This window comes from Dermacentor albipictus, chromosome 4, assembly GCF_038994185.2.
Source record: "Dermacentor albipictus isolate Rhodes 1998 colony chromosome 4, USDA_Dalb.pri_finalv2, whole genome shotgun sequence".
NCBI classification, from domain to species: Eukaryota; Metazoa; Arthropoda; class Arachnida; order Ixodida; family Ixodidae; genus Dermacentor; species Dermacentor albipictus.
In genome coordinates this window covers 175,289,369-175,307,263 of record NC_091824.1, presented here as the reverse complement: position 1 = coordinate 175,307,263, position 17,895 = coordinate 175,289,369, and positions in this window count along the sequence as shown.

Sequence of the window (17,895 nt, the reverse complement as noted above, 5' to 3'; positions counted from 1 at the left end):
AGTGAGCCAGTGATCGGTCAAAGCTGAGTTGTTTCATCCCGCGCCCGTATCTCGGCATCCTGCGCGAGAGAGCAAAAAAGCACAATTCGCCATCACTGCTACCCATGAAATTAAGAAATCACATTACTTCTTAGGAAAGAAAAACGTGTGAATAAATTTAATATCGCCCATTTTACAAAACTATTGTCTCGCATCAGCGAATCTACCGGACACGTAATGGGGTAAAAAAAAAAAAGCGTCTGCATTGGGCACCACTGCTTCTCTCGAGTGTTAAGGCATGATCTAACTGAACTAACACACCATTAATTTTATCATTTCACGCGCAAGCGTGCGCGAGGAGTTTGGCTTTGAACTGCGCCAGACGGCCAGTGTGTGGCACATCAAATTTCGCCCAAACGCGCATCTTCATCACGCGCGTTGACTTCCCTGTACTCGATCTCTCTAAGTACACCGACGGCACCGTTCACGAATCCGTCCTTCAGGTCGATGTTGAGCGTGATCGTGTACTGTTTGCCCCGAGCGAGCGATATCGTATGCGGGAAATTGCCCACTTCGACATGCGTCATACCGGCCACCTTGGCCTGTGTGCGAACGTACTCGTCGTCGGACCTGTATCCGCGGCACGCGCCAACTGCCCAAGCCTCGTGTGCGTCTCCCACACCCTTGATTTTAAATATTGTAACAGCGCTAACACATGCAACCACGAAGTAACAAGAACGAGACACAAGGGCTAGTGTCTCGTCCTTGTTACTTTGTGGCTGCATGTGTTGGCGCTATCACAAGTACGCACCAACTCGCCCAGAAAGAAGCTTTAATGAAGTTCCGCACCCTGTAGGCCAACATCGGTAGTGAACGCATCGACGTCCTTATCGGGGCAGCAGAGTCGCACAGCAGCGGGCGCAACGACCAAGGCTCGATGGGCGCCGAGACGAACCGACCTCACGGTGACGCGAACCACTTCCGGTTGGAGGGCCCTTCCCGTGCCCGATTTTTGTGAGGATTGCCGAGAACGCGGCGGCGTCCTTTTGATGCACATTCTGCCGCAACGGGAGAGATGATGCCACTACACCTCCAGGCTGAACACCTTGTTGCGACCACGTGCACACTTAAAGACCTCGTTAGCACGAACCGAAGGCAGTTGCCGCAGATCGTCGCACATTGCTCGTCGTACTTGTTCTTGTTCCCTAGTAAAATGGCGCAATCCAGCCTGGGGTATCGGCCATGAATCGGGCGGTAAAGGAACTGTTATCCATTTTTTTTTTTCTTGTACGTGATCTGTACGTCGTTCGCCTTTAGAGTCATACCCCCTCATACCCCCTTAAGCAATGGCTCATGTCCCCGTAAACGCGGCCCACACATGATGATAGTTTTCGCGCACGCACATTAGGAAACGCTAGAAACTAGCCTAAGACAAGCTAAAGGCGGTCGTAACGCGGCGCTAAATTGCACCGCTCAGTGCGTGAATAATTATATCGTGCTCTCGGGCAGGCAAAGAGAAATAATGGCGTAGAAACAGCTGAAGAACAGGAGACAACAGCTGTGAAGTTTGGAAGTCGAAGGCTAATGAACACAATCGTAATTTTAGCTAATTAGTGGACTTCTGTAACGTCATGATGTTGAGGTATATTAACGCTCAATATGCACATCTTATAGCCGTATCGTGTACAGGTTAAGTGCGATACTGAAATCATAGCGAGAGCTGAAAAATCTAAGATTAAATTTTATAAATATTCAAATGATGGTATAAGGAACATAATTATGCTTATATATAAGAAATGTCCGTGTGCAACGTTGTGCTGTAGTGCGACGCTAAAATGCATGCTTTAGGTCGTTATCTTGGTCAGGCTAAAAAGATTTGGAAATGACGCAAAGAAACTTTAAAGATCGAGGGGAACACATGATCACTTTGATACGGCTATAGAAGCCAAGCATAACGTCACCTAGCGCTGAGGTCGCGAGTTAGATGAGAGCGACGGTTCCCTCTCGGTGGGCCCTTCTCTGCAATTCATATCTTTTTTCACTTTTTTTTAATTATGGGGTTTTACGTGCCTGGTATATAACCTTGAATATTGTCTGGTAAATAAACTTGAATTTGAATTTAAACTTGAATTTGAAAACCGCGATATGCCTATGAGGCACACCGTAGTGGGGGCCTCCGCACATTTGCACCAACTGGGGTTCTTTACCGTGCACCTGGGTCAAAGTGCACGGGTGTTTTCGCATTTCGCCCCCATCTAATTCACGTGTAACACTGAGTATGAAAACTAAGCGGATGTGGATTTCTAAAATACGCCTGTGGAATGTCTTGAAGGTATTCTTTATAGTGAGCGGATACTTAGTAAATCATAAGCTACGTAACGACGAAAAATAATTTACAACGTCACCTAGAAGTTCTCGCACCATCTAATTGTGACGTCATGAGTTTTGACGGCGTTGCCCTGCACTTCCTAATTGTTTATCTATAGCGAACGATGACAGTGCATTCCACAGAAACCAAATACACGATCTAGATAGGTTCCAGAACGTTTACAGCGTAAGATAGGCCCAAATGAGCGAGGAAACATTGCAATCCTTGACGTCATATTGACGTACATGCGCTGATGTTAGGACACAAAATTTTAAAAAAAAATTAAATTTGACCTAGTTTTCTACACCCTACTGATCAGGCTTTCGCAGCCAAATCAAATAAAATAGGTCATTGAGATAACACTGTTCAAACCTGAAGTTATATGGCGTTGCTTAAACATTAGTGTAGATTAAATATAGTCGCAACTCAGGCCCTCGTCCCGTCCACTTCTCTTGTGTTTCCTGTTCGTTTGATGTTGCACTTGAGGTGCCGCTTCAAGTTTTCCACCTATATAAGTGTGGAATTTTCCACCTATAGTTAAATATATAAATTACGTGGTTTCACGTGCCAAAACCACGATCTCATTATGAGGCGCGCCCTAGCGGTGGACTGCGGAAATTTGGACCACCTGGGGTTCTTTAGCGTGCACCTTATTCTAAATACACGGGTGTTTTCGCATTTCGCCCCCATCTAAATGCGGCCGCCGTGGCCGGGATTTTATCCCACGACCTGGTGCGTAGCAGCCCAGCACCATAGCCACTAAGCAACCACGGCGGGTAGGTCGCATTAGTTCAGTCTTCTGTGAAACTGAGCGCGTGTGTATATGTTTGTACTCGCTTTGGTAACTTCATTTCACATGTTTGTGGAACTCCTCATGGACATTCTTGCTCTTAGACGGCTCTCAATTGTTTTCCGGTACTTCCCGCGTTAATACTTTTTTTTTCTTTTTTTTACGCTATCCACTGGAACCACATAAACGTGCTCATTCCCGTACTTTGAATTCATGCCATAAAAGGAAACCATCCTAATTAGAACTACAGGGCACAGCTGTTAACTTTTATTGCAATTTCCTCCTTAATTCCTACCATGTTCATTCCGCCCCGGTGAGATATACACCACTCAAATAAGCCATGACAGGAAAATATTTTAGCGAAGCACGAAGAGGCCGGCCTTTCACATCACGCAGGAAAGTGTTAAATTTGCACTACTTTACTGTCGACCACCCGCGCATTCTTCACCCTGTCGTTTGAATGGAAATCCTCTCGAAGGCGACCGCGTGTAATTCGTTGCTGCGCTCTCCTCTCGGCAGCTTCATCGTGCCCGTCGGCCTGCGTTAAACGTGTTTTCTTTCAGGTAAGCACCATACGATTATCCGCGCAATTACCCCCCAATATTCCTTAAAAACGAAAACGCGCACTTATATTCATATATTACTGCGTATTTACGAATATTATTCAGCCTCTTTAAGGATCGAAGTAGTACGTTTATCTTGTTCAAGTCGTCACGCATAGAAATTATTTGGAGCCCATTTGTGCACATAGTGCCAAGTCCTGAGCTGCAGCTCGCCGATATCGCAGAAGAAAGCTGTGACAACTGTAGCTTATAGGGCCGAAACTCGGAGGCTAAGAAAGGTAAAAAAAAATAAAACAAGAAATGCAAGTACGAGTGGTAGAATGTAAAGAGAGCTAGAGCCAGAAAATGGAGATCAGAGAACAAACGCGGATAGTTAATCCAGCTGAGATCAAAAGAAGTGGCGCTGGGCGGGTAGTGTAACGCGCACAGAACGTGCTATTGGTGGCCCCCCTTTCCGAGAAAACTTTCCTTCTGCAAAAAAAAAAAAAAAATGGCCGAGGGTGCTTTGACTGAGACTGAGAAATAAAGCGTGTAATGGTAAAGTAGTAGCCGAGTGGTTCGCTTGACATTCTGTTGAGTTGTGACGTCGCATACAATTGCTGGCGAGAGGCCGGAAATCTGCTTTACTTGACAAGAATGAGGTGCAGAATACGAACCGTTTGAAGCGTTGGTTATAGTTTGTTTCAGTCAAGAAGATCTAAATACGATCAATCAGTGTGGAGCAGCTTCAACGCTGACTTAATTTTGTTCACCCTAGCCCGAAAGAGCGCGGAGATCACGCAAGGAATAACCATGATTCATGGGCATTTCAAGCTGTAGCGAGCAGTTGCATAACCTCTGCCCTTATCACCCCTTGTACGGAGCACCAGTCGATTGCGCCTCAGAGAATACGTTCCAATGTGCAAGGAAAGCTCGACATCGTCCGAAACATGGCGCTCGAAATGCGTGCGCCGTGTTTTTGGGTATATGAGTATACGTTGCCGCACGACTTTTCCAGGATGCAGTTTTCAATGGCGTAAAACCAGTGTTCAAGCGCCGATCCTGTCTCGTCTTTTCCTTGTTCTACTGTGTCTCTTTCTTCTCCCTGAAGCGCTGTAAACGTCGCAGATGTGCAAGTTCGAACTAATTAAGTTTTCTACATCGCCGGAGATTTCCAGTGAGGAGGTAGAGCATAGCAAAAAGGCGCGAAAACTGAGCAGTGCAATCGAAAACGACCACAGCTACGTAACCCAGGCACCTTTTACTAGGAAAAAGCAGAGAAAAATGTCGCTAATAACACGGCAGCAGCACCAGATGAAATTCCGATTCGGTTATGAAACAGCTGGGCGCATGTGTACCGCGAGCCACATGTTTCTACGAAAATTTCAGCTAATATTTAAATGTAGCCGTTTTGAAATAAAAGGACGCTACCGTCGGAGGCATGTCATGCCGCCAGTGGTGGCGACCACGGGGTGGCGGGTCATACGTGGTAATTAGTCTCTAATTAACTAAAATTTATTAATTAACTCTGAAACTTTTTAGTTTCAGCGCGGTCTCAGAACAATTGGGAAATTGAAGCGAGCTTTCGGTGCAAGCTATATCAACTTTTGAACATAGAAAAATCCGATTACCCGCGTAACTGTAGCGCAATGAATTTCGGCTGTCAAAGTGCGTGAAACGCGGAGACATGCCGCGCCTCTCGGGGCGACGTCCCGCTACATACAGCAGCACCAACACAATTACACAGATTTCCCGAGCCGCTCTGAGGTTTCTATAAAGTCAGTAACAGAGGATATGAAGCAGTTTCTTTACATTTTCACTACCTTTTTCGTAAGAGCGTAGGGCACCTCTGCAACGGAGTCGCCAAATCGTCCGAAATGAGCAGCTGCTCGCCCTCTGTGTCGAGTGCTTTCTGTTCCTTCTCCAAGTCGTTCTTGCCTTTGGGCAAAACAGCCTGTTCATTCGGCGTGGTCGAATTTGACACTCGCATATAGCAGCACATATCAGGGGCCCTCCCGCAAAGCCAACAACGCCGCGGGCTCTCAAGTGCTGCATCCCAGCGGCAGGCAACGAGCAAAGGACGCTCCAATCATGGTGACGCGCATTTAAAGCGAGAGCCTGCTTTCACGATCCAGGCGAGCCAGGTGGCGACGTCCCGCTTCGCACGCCCATCGCTCCTATTTTCTGAGCCGGAGCGCACAGCGCTGACGCAGCCGCCCACAGGAATTGTAACCTTTACGCGGAAGACGGAGAGGAAACGCCCGAGTCCAGGTGGCGTTGAGAGAACGAAGCGAGGTGCACCGAGCGCGAAGAGGCGCGTGCTGCGGTAAATGGCGTCCCTGAATGGCCCAGTAATTGAAATCCTACCCGCGTCATCATAGGGGCGAGATTTCGGACACAAATGACGGTGCGTGAATTTCAGGTCCCTTTTTTGACAAACTCTACAGATTTTCAACACTGGTCAAATTACATGGATGGTAAACTCTGTCAAACGCTAGCACTTCAAGTCGCAATCACTAGAATACGCTGCCAAATTCCATTTGTAATTTTTTACTTACACAGAGCTGGTCTGCTCCCTCGCCGAACTGTCCCGCTTGCGGGGAACATCAAACGATAGATAATTTTCTCATTGATTGTGAAAGATATTCTGAATTGCGAAAAAGAACATTAGAAACGTCGTTCCGCCTCCTTAAATTAGACTTAAATGTTCAAAATTTACTATATTTGGGGGCCTAGATCATTGGGCACAGCGACAAGAAGGTTGGCGATGCCATCCAGGATTTTATTGCATGGTCCGAAAGATTTACGCTATAAAATCAAAACTTAAGGTATCGTTCTAATTCTACAAAATCCATTATATTAGCTGTATTTTTGTTTTCATTTATTACTACATTCTATTAAGTTCATAAGCTAGAATCTACCTATTACTTCTCATATACGTATTCATCAATTTTGTTTGCAATTATTTTATTATTCGTTATTCTTATTGTTATGTGGAACTGCCCGGTTTTCTGGCCCATTCATTAGAGTGGGTATGTGCCACTAAAGTCCAGGCTCTACATTTAAAGCTAGGAGAACCATTGAACATGTTTTATTAGAACCTGAAGATATCTACCCAGCTGTCGGTTTAGGCTGCTCTCGCCTTCTTGAAGCCCTTGGGTTCAGGGATAGCAGGGGGAACACGCCCGCAACAGAGATTAATGAAAGCCGACTGGAGGTGTGGTGGTAGAAAAGTAGGGAGACAACATACGGAGGCGCACAAAAACAAAGCTCCCATCAATGGCTAAGAAAGCTTAGTGGTGGGAATTTTTGGTCTGTTAAAAAAACATAAGATAGGTTAGACATTAGGCAAAGTAACAAAAAGAGCTTGGGGGTGCAGCCCACCAACCCGTTTCAAAGGGGACGCTCATAGCATCCATCCATCCATCCATCCATCCATCCATCCATCCATCCATCCATCCATCCATCCATCCATCCATCCATCCATCCATCCATCCATCCATCCATCCATCCATCCATCCATCCATCCATACTACATAGAGTTACTGTATACGGCTCCTTTTAGCGAGCCCAAAACGCGAAGAAGACAGGAGACAATCACAAAAGAACACTGTTGAAAGGTAGGCGCCGGGGACATTATTTAAACGCGCTAAATGTATTGAAAGAGCTCGACGAAAGAGCTTGACGAAAGAGCTTGACGAAAGAGCTCCGTGCTTGACGACACTGTTCGAGCGTCACGGGAAAAGAGAGGGAGGGAGACGCTGCTGACGTCACAATTCTCCAAAGCGGGCGCCTGAATACCGCTACATTTCCCCTCCCCCACCCTGAAAAAAAAAAGAAAAAAGAAGCAGAAGGAATACCACTTGAGAAAATCAAGGTGTTTTAATTTTACTTTTTTTGTCTTTTTCAGGCACTAGACGAGCGTGTTATTTAAACATCTTTTTAAACGACAGTGCTATAGTATATTTTGGGACTAAACCACCATTAGACCAAATTTTTTCTTCACTTTTTTTCTCCTGTTTCTAGAGGGCAAATCTGCGTTGTTATTTTTCCCCTATACGTTGCGCTGTCGTTATCCAAGAGGTTGTTCATAACGCATTAAAATGGCTTACAAAAATACTCCCCTCACCGGCTTGAGCGTAAAACAGATCCAGATACTTGTCGAGGCCCGCAATAGGCCCGGCGTACATACTTATTACCCGGTAAGTGAATTCTATGAAACCTTTGCGCTGCCCCAGTAGTCACGTGTACCTGAATGCGGCAGTAGTGCAGTTTCCAACTCGATACATTCGTGCAAAACGAGAGCTGCTTTTAAGTCGTGCGAGGGGGATCTTAATGAAAACCTTAAAGGAGGGCTAGAAATAAAAAAAAGGAAATCGATATCTTCAGGGAAAAACTGATACATTGGGCTCAAACAACTACCGACAGGTGCCTGTTACAAAATGGGACGGGGCATGGCACGCTCTGCAATTTTTTCAGCTTCGCGGGATTCAGAGACGAGAGAGGAGCAGCTTCGGCTGTTGAGTTATTTCTGCACAGAAGGGAATCAAGTACATAAAATTAGTTCCCTCTGACAAATATTTTCAGATTTCTTCGTTAGCCACTCCAGGAATCTGACTGCATGCAGACACAGTGAAACTTGCACATTTCTACTCTTGTGCGTAGCGTATATGCAAAACTGTCTGTCGCCGCCCTGCCATGCGAGGTGTGGCGCTGGAACGGACGCCCGAGGAAAACCCTCGGCTCCCCGCACTGCGTGGGGTTCGATGCAATGAGAGAGGGAGCTGCAAGCGGGGCATGCGACACTTGGTGCGCTTCAATCTCGACAAGCGGAACCGCTGCTATTATTATTAGCGATTATGCGTGTTCGGAGAGCACTTGAAACGAGTACAGATTGCTTTGAAATTTAGGCTGAAGAAGGCAGATAGAGAGTCATAATCTAAGCCACTAGAACGCCTGAAGCCACAAGCAATATCAGACAAATACACGTACTAACCATCGTATATGTATGAATGAATGTGTGATGTTTGGTGGCGCAAGGGCCAGATACCATCACGTATGGTGGCTGAACGATCTCAGCACCAGAGTCCCCTCCAGTAACTATTGTAGGAAACTCTGTGCCTCACTGCATGCTGTCGGGTCGCTGGGCGCTATATGTGCATGATGCACGCTTCTTTCGTCTCGTTTCCAAATCCAAGCACGCCTAGCTTTTGCGCTTGGCTTTCTTCGCCGAACGCGCCCGGTTCGTGGCGGCTTTCGCTGCCGGACTCGGAGCGATGCACCGCGCGTCATGTCGTCCGCCCGAGCGAGCGCCGAACACGCGTCGTCAAAGCTTTCCCGCAAAGACCACCCGAGGGAACTCGGATGCTGCAGCAGAAACGCTCAGATGGCTCGGCACGTGGTAATGGAATTCCAGGATATTCTCCCAGCAAGACCCGCATGGAAACGTCCACCGACCAGAAGGGCTGGGATTGAAAGCTGACGGAAGCATTAACCGGTCGGCACTCGAGATAAGAGGCACTTAGAGTACTAAAAAAAAGCAAAAAAAAGCATGTTCACAGAACTGGAGTCGTTACACGCATGGTGTGCGTTTTACGGAATAAAGAAAATATAAAGGAGACACAGGCGAAATGCTAGGCTGCGGTGGATGCAGTAAAACGTGATTAGAGGCGTTAGGCGAGTGTTTGTCACCGCCCCTTTTCAAAGAAGTTGTCAATAAAAGTAATAACTATAATCATAAATTGAATGCATTTTCATTTCTTGTACAAGTGGAGTTTCAAGTATATCGTTCTGCCACAATGTGAATGATGATTAGTACACATGTATTCGTCTCACATTGATGCTTATGGTTTTAAAGGTTCTTGTGAGGTCATTTATTACGCATTATCTTTCCAAATTTCCAAGCAGTAACACTTTTCTGAACGCATATATCTGCGAATTGCTGCGCTTATAACGCATTTTTTTTTCCTTCGCAAGGATTAATCTGGAAGGTCAGGTGTGATGCAAGACGGACGAAGCTTAGGCGAGCGCTGGTCTCCATCGTTGTCGGCTTCCCGCTTGCCGCCCCCGCAGAGACCGCAGGGCGCGAATCGCGGCCGCGCCGACAGTCGCCGCCGGCCGACGATGGGTCCGGCGCTCCACGCTGCATGCGGCGCCGTCGCAGTGAAAAGCGGGTGGATCAAGTGGCGCGCAAGTATAGCCACTTGAGGACTGAAAAAATTTAAATGGGGCTGCTGTTTTCTCTGTGCTTCCAAAGCACCCGAAGTAGTCTGTCCATCGTTGCAGAGTAGGCGCAGAAAAAAAACAAACAATAAGCACACATTTGCGCAATTCTTGCGCAACAAAATTCTCTGCAAGAAAGAAAATAGCCTTAAGGTTTTCATTTATATCATACTCGTGCATACATAAATAACCAGGCTGACGGGAGGAGTCACAAAATCAGTCCAAGGAGCCGGTTCGTCGCACTACGAGAGCAGGTTCCATACGGCGACATAGTACGTCAACCGCGCCTCACTAAATTCAGGTGGCCAAAATATAGCTGCCCGTTTGTTGTGTCCGGAGTGTCGACACCATGTTAGCCATTTAGAGGCTAAAAAGGGCGACGCTGCTGGCAAACGCTTCGCACACGCGACACGAGCTTCGCCACAATGGCTCCTGGTTTAGCGGCCTAAGTCTTTAGGCTGAATTCCTAGCGGGTACAACTGGCCGTGTATACTGCCGCATTCGTGCACACGCGATTGCTGTGGCGTGCGCTGCTGAATCTCTCCCGTTACTGCTTTGCCTTTCTCGTTTCTTTATCGTGCGCAAAAGGGCGTTCTTCTTGAGCCTTAATGCAGGTCCGGTGAGGTATATAGAAGACGAAACCGACTTGCTAGGCTAGTCTAAATTAGCTACTAAGGGCCAACGAGTGTGAAGAATTATCTCTTAGCTCAAGAGTAACATTAGTAATCTCTCAAACGCCTAAGAGTAGATTGTAATTTTACCTATATTCGACGGGTCCTATCCCACGGGCTCGTCATTCGGTTCACTTTAGTTTCTGCCACACTGTCAACACTGCGGTCAATAGCGCAATACCACCAAGCGGGAAATGCCAACATTGCGGTCAATAAACTTTCGTCAAGAATGTAAACGAGATCAAGGAGATACTGCAAGTCCAAGAGGCCGCGTCATTCCTTCCTGCAGGAAAAGTTGTCACGTGAGTACACCTATGAGATCATATTGGGCATAGAAATGCATTTGGCGATCCCAGTATACATGCATGCGCAAGGCATCCTTCGTGCGAAAACGACATTGTCCCAGACCTTGTCGTTCTTTCGCGCATTTCGGACTCTATGTGTTGACGCGCGCGCTAGCTTATCTTTCTCCGGTGACTGCTTTGCAGCGCGCAACAAATGTTAAACGTTAACGCTAGGCGCAGGACGCGCCTGCACGTATTTGAAGTTTATTGAATTTTATTGATCGTTCTATCATCTGTCTATTGTCGCTGAACCTTGTGTAACCTGATTATATGCACGGCGCGAATAGTGTAGCAGTTTCCGGAAGGCACGCGGGAAGTTCTTTCGAGTCACGCACAAATGCCGACTCGCTTGACCCGCAGATCACATTTTCGGCGATCGCCAACTTTGCTCGCCGCTGTAGCTGTGCTCGAGTGTTACTTGTTCTGCTGGGCACAAGTTTGCCCAATAAATAGTTCAACTTGTAACTCACCATTTTGACACTCTGTCGTTCTGCACCGTCACTACTACGTGACAATATACATTTTCATATTGCTTTCTGGAAAGAAGACCCTCAGAGAGGTTGCTAAAATGCAATCGTATTATTATTCAAATATACTGGGTGATCATCTTTAAGTTACACCGAATTCTTTACATTCCGTAAGCATTTCTATGCTTGCCCAACGGGACCACCGTTCCTCCGTATGAGACGACCGCTTTCGAGGTGGCACCCGCAGCTGCGAGCGAATTCGCCATTGCGCCACCTCTCGCGCCAAGTGAGAACACAGCGCGCGAAGCACTCGTATCGCAGATCGCTGTGGAGGTGCGGCCCGCGCAGTGGTGCCGTGCGAAGCCCGGTTGCGGTTGGTGACGGTTCATAGTGGTTCGACGCAGATGGATAAGGAGCGGTAACGGCTTGTAATGATCGGAAAGTCATCAGCGCACCTGGCACTGCCACCTGCAGTACTTTGCTCACGTCATCAATGCTCCTTGCGCCGCCGGCGGCACCAGTTCGCGTGGCCACTAGGCTGTCACTAGTACTGGCCTGATCAAGTTTCATAACATTGGTAATGACACCGGGCTGCGGGGAGATGAGCAAGTGGCATAATGCTTACGTTGGACGTACAACTCCCACAGGAGTTTCTGCGCGATATTTTTTAATTGCCTGCTGCAGATAAAACGGTTCTTGACCTGGAGCTGCATTATTCTGATAGGTGCACATTATTTGCACCCAAAATCAAAATGCACATTCAATTATTTAACAATAATTACCTAATCGACTAGTTCATTGCATTAGGCACATAGTGCAGTTTACGAATTGTAGCCGGTGAGTCTGCAGGGAATGAATTTCCTTGTAAATAATTGCGGAATGACAGAAGTTTGGAGATGTGTGTCGTGAAACTCGCCGTAAGAATGCCCTGTTGTTCCACTTCATCATAAAACGCTCTTTCACACATTTACGCACAAGAGTAATTGGAACGCCCATGCATTCCATCCCACACTTCCGGAAATATCTGGAAACTGGCGTAATGCTGAAATTTCATTTCAAGCGGATACGTCTTGCAAACTCAACGGCTGAAATTTGTTAATTACAATATGTGCCGTAACGTACTCAAGAAGTTAATTAACAAAATATCATTAATTAAATGAATACTTCTTTCGATTTCTCGTGCTGGTAATACCTGCCTCTTCGAATAATACAGCTCAAGGACAAGAATTATGCTATCTGCCACAGGCGATTTCTAAATATTTCGTAAAACATGAAAATGGTCACCCAGTATTTTTAATTAGCCTTCAAATTTTTTTCATCTTCGTTCGATGAGCGCGACAAACCTACAGGAGAACAAGGCTGGTCATGTTATCATATCGTTGTGCCACACGCAAGCCATAAAGGAGGTCGCCACAGGGGAGGCCCTAAGTTTGACTGACAGAGGTGGTCTTGATGTTTCGACATTTTGATGAAGTGTACAACACAGAACTATATCATAAACGTTTTATACGGTCCAATGCCATTTTATGTTCAATACGTAACAATTCTTGTAAACATTTTCTTTCTAATGTGCGCACTGTATTGTATGTTAAACGAGTATTGACACGACATTATTAACTTGTCATTCTTCAGCAGTAAATGAAAGTTATAACCCTTAACCATAGGAAAATATTCACCTTCAGGCAGAGCTGCGTCCATTTCTGTGATCGGTGCGTCTGCACACGCAACCGCAGCCAGAGATATACGATTAATGTGCATAGTTCCACGCACACATGGGCTCGAGAATGGGGTAGGCTAAATATAAGAAATTTCAAAGATGCTGCTTAAAATCTTGCGCGCCAGTTCATTAAAATGTTTGTGGTGGAATGAGATATATATATGAGCCGACACTATATATACATGTTTTATTTCGTGACTGATTGTTTGATTACGCCCAACAGAGGTGCTCTCACCGAGTCCTTGCACTTCATCTTTACGTTTCTTTCAAAGATAACATAGCCTAAAAAATCAACAGTGTCTGAAGGTGGTAATTGCGAAATGTGCGATATGGGACGCAGAAATTGTAGTGCGTACTCATAATAAATCATTTCTCACTTTCACTTAAGAGAGATTGTACATTGCACTCGTGTAGCGTGAGTATGTGCTTTCGCTTTCATTTGAAGAAACGAGCCCAGACAAAACTTACCTATACAAATGTTCTTCGTAATAAATGACTTGAAAAAGAATGTACTGGCATAATTGTTTCACTCTTTGTTGGGTAGATGTGGACTCTGTAAGAGCGGCATCAGGCCTTTATTCTTCGAACTCTGAACAAATGTAATAATTACATCATGCTTTGAAGATGCCCATTCAAGACGCGCCCCAAGTGGAGCGTGGCCTCATGGCGCAGGTTGCCTTGAGCAGGAATGCTCCGTGCGCCGCGGAAATATGACGGGCCATTCTCGGGTGCTTCGCAAACCAACGACACACGTGCTCGGTGGTGCAGCGGCTGAAGTGAAGCCGAAATGCCGAGAGCCAGGAAAGAGAGAACGGCCGACACAGCGCGAGCCCGTTTCAGCGCGATAGGAATTGTATGGAAACTCCAGGCGTATTTCTACCGTCGCAGTCGCCGTGAGGCTCCGCATAAAGTCCAAGGGCGATCAAACCGACGCCGCACGCTGTCCGTGTGAACCGGCGATCGCGGCACAGTCTCGCACATGCAGCGGTGAGGAAGTGCGCCATCTTCCGTCGCGCGCAATGGGCTCCGAGGGGGGAGGTGCGTTCAACTCCGGTTGGCCAAGGCGTTTTCGGTGACGCGATCCTCGCGACCACTGCGCGAGGCTCGGGATTACACGTCACCTCAGCCTTCCATGACGGTTTGAGCAGCAGTCCGCTGAAGACGCGCGTTTATGGCGCTGCCATGCAGCCGCGAGCTCTGTCGCCTGTAGAGCTGAAACATGAGACAGCTGGAAGCTATAGAGATTCCTGATGTTCCCTGCGCTAGTAGAAAAAAAAAAAGGAAAACCTGTGGAGAGAAAAAAGAAACGCCTCTTCCAGTCTTGTCGCTTTTTTTCTCTCTTTCTCCTCAAGTGTTTCAATTTTCTGTAAGCACTGGAAATGTCGCGAATATCTGTACAATCACCGTGACCTCTGAGACCTCTAAGCCCATGCAGTCACACTTAATGGACCGACTCTATAAACAAATGAAGTTGGGCTACTTATTGCGTATTTCAAGACTGATACATTTACCTGCAGCACTTTAAGGATGCCAGACTAGAACGAAAAATTACATTAGCGTCGTGTCCTGTGCGCAGTTAGCCCTGTATCCTTTTAGTTCTGCTTATACATGTGTCTCATTCCTGGGACTGGTGTAACAGATCGGGTGCTATAATGCCAATAAAATATTACGGTAGACGGACTCTACGAAAAATAAATGAAATGAAAACTTTGCGACGATCTTAGAAAGGCAACTACAGCGATGTTCCGGTCGTGTCAGGCCTTTACCTAGAGATAGTCATAGAGCTGCAACTAGTGCAACAGTACTCACACTAACAGTACACACTGCAACAGTACTCAGCTGCAGCTGTGTACTGTTGCAGTGTGTCAGTTGCGCGCCCGATCCGAAGTGGTTCTCGACGTGGTGGGACTTCGCTGTCAAAGGGACTCTGGAAGGGGGAAGTTTACAGAGAAACAACGTAAATATAGCAGCAGGTTTGACTGTCCAACAGCCTCTTGGAAGAACCCTAAAGAGCGATGTTAAACTAGCGCGAGTGGCTAAGTATTGCTTCAAAACTCTGTTTTCATTCGTTTAACCGAGAAAGGTTCGATGTTATATTGCAGAGTGAATGACAGGCACACTTTCTCAGTTTCGAGCACGCGCCGGCCGAACCCCTTTGCGTAACGGCGGCAATGGGGCCTCTATTGTGCGAACACTCATCAAAACACTCAATACAAAGTCTTTTAATGCGACGAGTTCAAAGAGCGTCTCTCCTTTCTGGCTTGTGCGATCTGGCGCGGCGCTGCTTGAAAGCATTGCTGTCGCGTGCCGCGGAACGATTTGGAGATGTTTTAAGTTCGTTCTTTGAGAAATTTACGCAATGTCCGTTCGTATACAGGGTCGTCGGGGAACCGTGTGCGCAGCCCTTCGGTGCATCGGTAATTACAGCACGCGGAAATGTCTCTCTGGGGCGCAGACATGTGACGCGCATTGCCAGCCGTGGTGTGTTTATGTGTTGTGAGCTATTTTGGGCGTATCAGCTTTGATTCAACGGAGAGAACCGCCGTCTGTGTATTGCCAGAAAATAGAAAACCTGATCGCTTGGTGTAGGAACTAAAACATAAGAGCGCATCCTCATGTACGGCCAACCTAAGGCAATCCCGAAACATCTAAGCGCCAGGCGCTATGAAATATTTGGGACACACTGGCATCATTCTCGCGCATTTAAAGTCTAGTAGAGTTGAAATCACTATCATATGTCTACGCTAGCCTCCCGTATGAGGCCTATATGGCGCTGCTCAGCACAACGATCACTCCGGTTGGCGAACCATGGAGCATGATACAATATGCAAGCGATGTGCTTCGGCATTGCCTTTCTTGCCCTTTAAAGCCGCAATATCCGAGAAGGATCGTCTAAAAAGAATGCGACGGCTATTTGGGAGGACAAAGTTTCTGTAATATGGGTGAGTTTGTCGCAGACAAAAGCACGAACAAAACCGAAAAAAAATCGGTTGTCATCCTCTGTCTCGAAAAAAGGAGGGAAAACGGGCTAACACCGCAATGAGACCTCGCATGGTCATGAAGGAGAAGAAAGGGGGTTTAGCGAGGGGCCACATTTTTAATAATCATATTATGAGATGCCAAGAAACAAAGACACCGAGGACAACATAGGAGAAATTACTTGTACTTAATATTTGAATTGAAGGAATGATAAATTAATGGCAATGAAAGCGGATGAAGAAACAACTTGTCGCAAGTGGGGAACGATTCCACGTCTTCGCTTTACGCGTTCCCCACATGCGGCAAGTTGTTTTAATATACAATACATTAGTAAGATGTATACATTATATATATACATTATATACGCAATATACATTAGTAAGAGGCGACTGGAGGATTGGTGGAAGAAAAGTAGGGAAACGACAAAAGACGGAGACGTACAAAAGAACAGTTCACAATAGGGGATCAGAAAATTTGAGCGTGGTAGTTCAGAGTGCTTTTTTCTTTTTTCATTGTTTAACCTAGGTAGGATATTAGGCAGTATAGTAGCAAGAGCTTGGTGGCGCAACCCACCTCCCCGTTCCAAAGGGGACGCTCATAATATCCATCCATCCATCCATCCATGGTGGCGCCAAAGAAAAAAGCGTCTTCAGGTGGCGGAAACAGTCTCGGAACGAAGGTTTCATGCAGATCAGCCTTTCTTTGATCGATTGTAAATGTCCTGCATTAACCATTGCCTCGGCGCACGCATACGGTAACCCTGCCGTCGAGGAGTGCCAATTCTGGGGGATAGTTAATACGAAGTGCGAAATTGTGTTGGCTTCCTTTATATCACGTTATATCGGCAAGTCATGTCTGAGGTCTACTGTGTCCCGAATCCTCCCACAGCTGCTTTTGGTGAGAGGGCCCCATCCGTGAGCAATTGCGGGCCTGCATGCATTGATGAAGAGACATGTGCCAAGTCCCGCACATTTTTTCTCGCAAAATAAAACATGTTTTTCTCCCACTCCCTCTGTTTGTGTCGTTATTTAACCATAGCCCCGTAAGTGGTTTGAGCATATATGTTGCTATGTTAAGACAGCCGACGGTCTCGCCTCGGCCATCGTCGGTTCCTCACGCAGCCTCATGTACTTCGTCATTCCCTACAAGAAAAAAAGGCTTTAGCAGTTGTCAACCTTTTTTTTTTCACAGAAGGCTTCCGACACTGTCCCTCTGCTGGCAAGCCAGAGTATCGTGCTTTATATATCCAGCTTTCATGTTTACTCGAATGCAATGATAATTTTGTGCCGCGTATATTTTAAAGAACACTCCTGTTGCAGTGTTTATCAGGTATACACAGCAGATAAGCACTGAATGACATATTTACTGCTTAGCAGATTCTCAGACGAAGCTACAAACACTAAAGACAAAAACAATGTAGTGCTGACAAACATTTTCATGAGGAAGTTGCTGATTGCCCCTTCAACGTTTGACGCGACAAGCAGAACACATATTCTTGTACGTTCTCGTGGACAGTTATGTTTGCTCTAGTTATGCTCAATCACAGTGAATACGCACTCAATGATAGGGGACCCGTCAAGTGAGTGAGTATGCAGATTTTAATGAAGAGAAAGGAGGAGAGGATGTCCGGGAGAGCGTGTCCCAAGCCTGTTACTGCTCGCTTGGAGTAAGGAGAAGTGGGAGATACAGGGAAAGGTAGGTGGCAGGCGATTATGTTAAGGTACAATGATACACGTCGCCGAATACGCGCATGCGCGCCTTAGACGCACTGCACGCCGAAATAACCTTGTCCACACAAAACGTTATCGTGCGAACA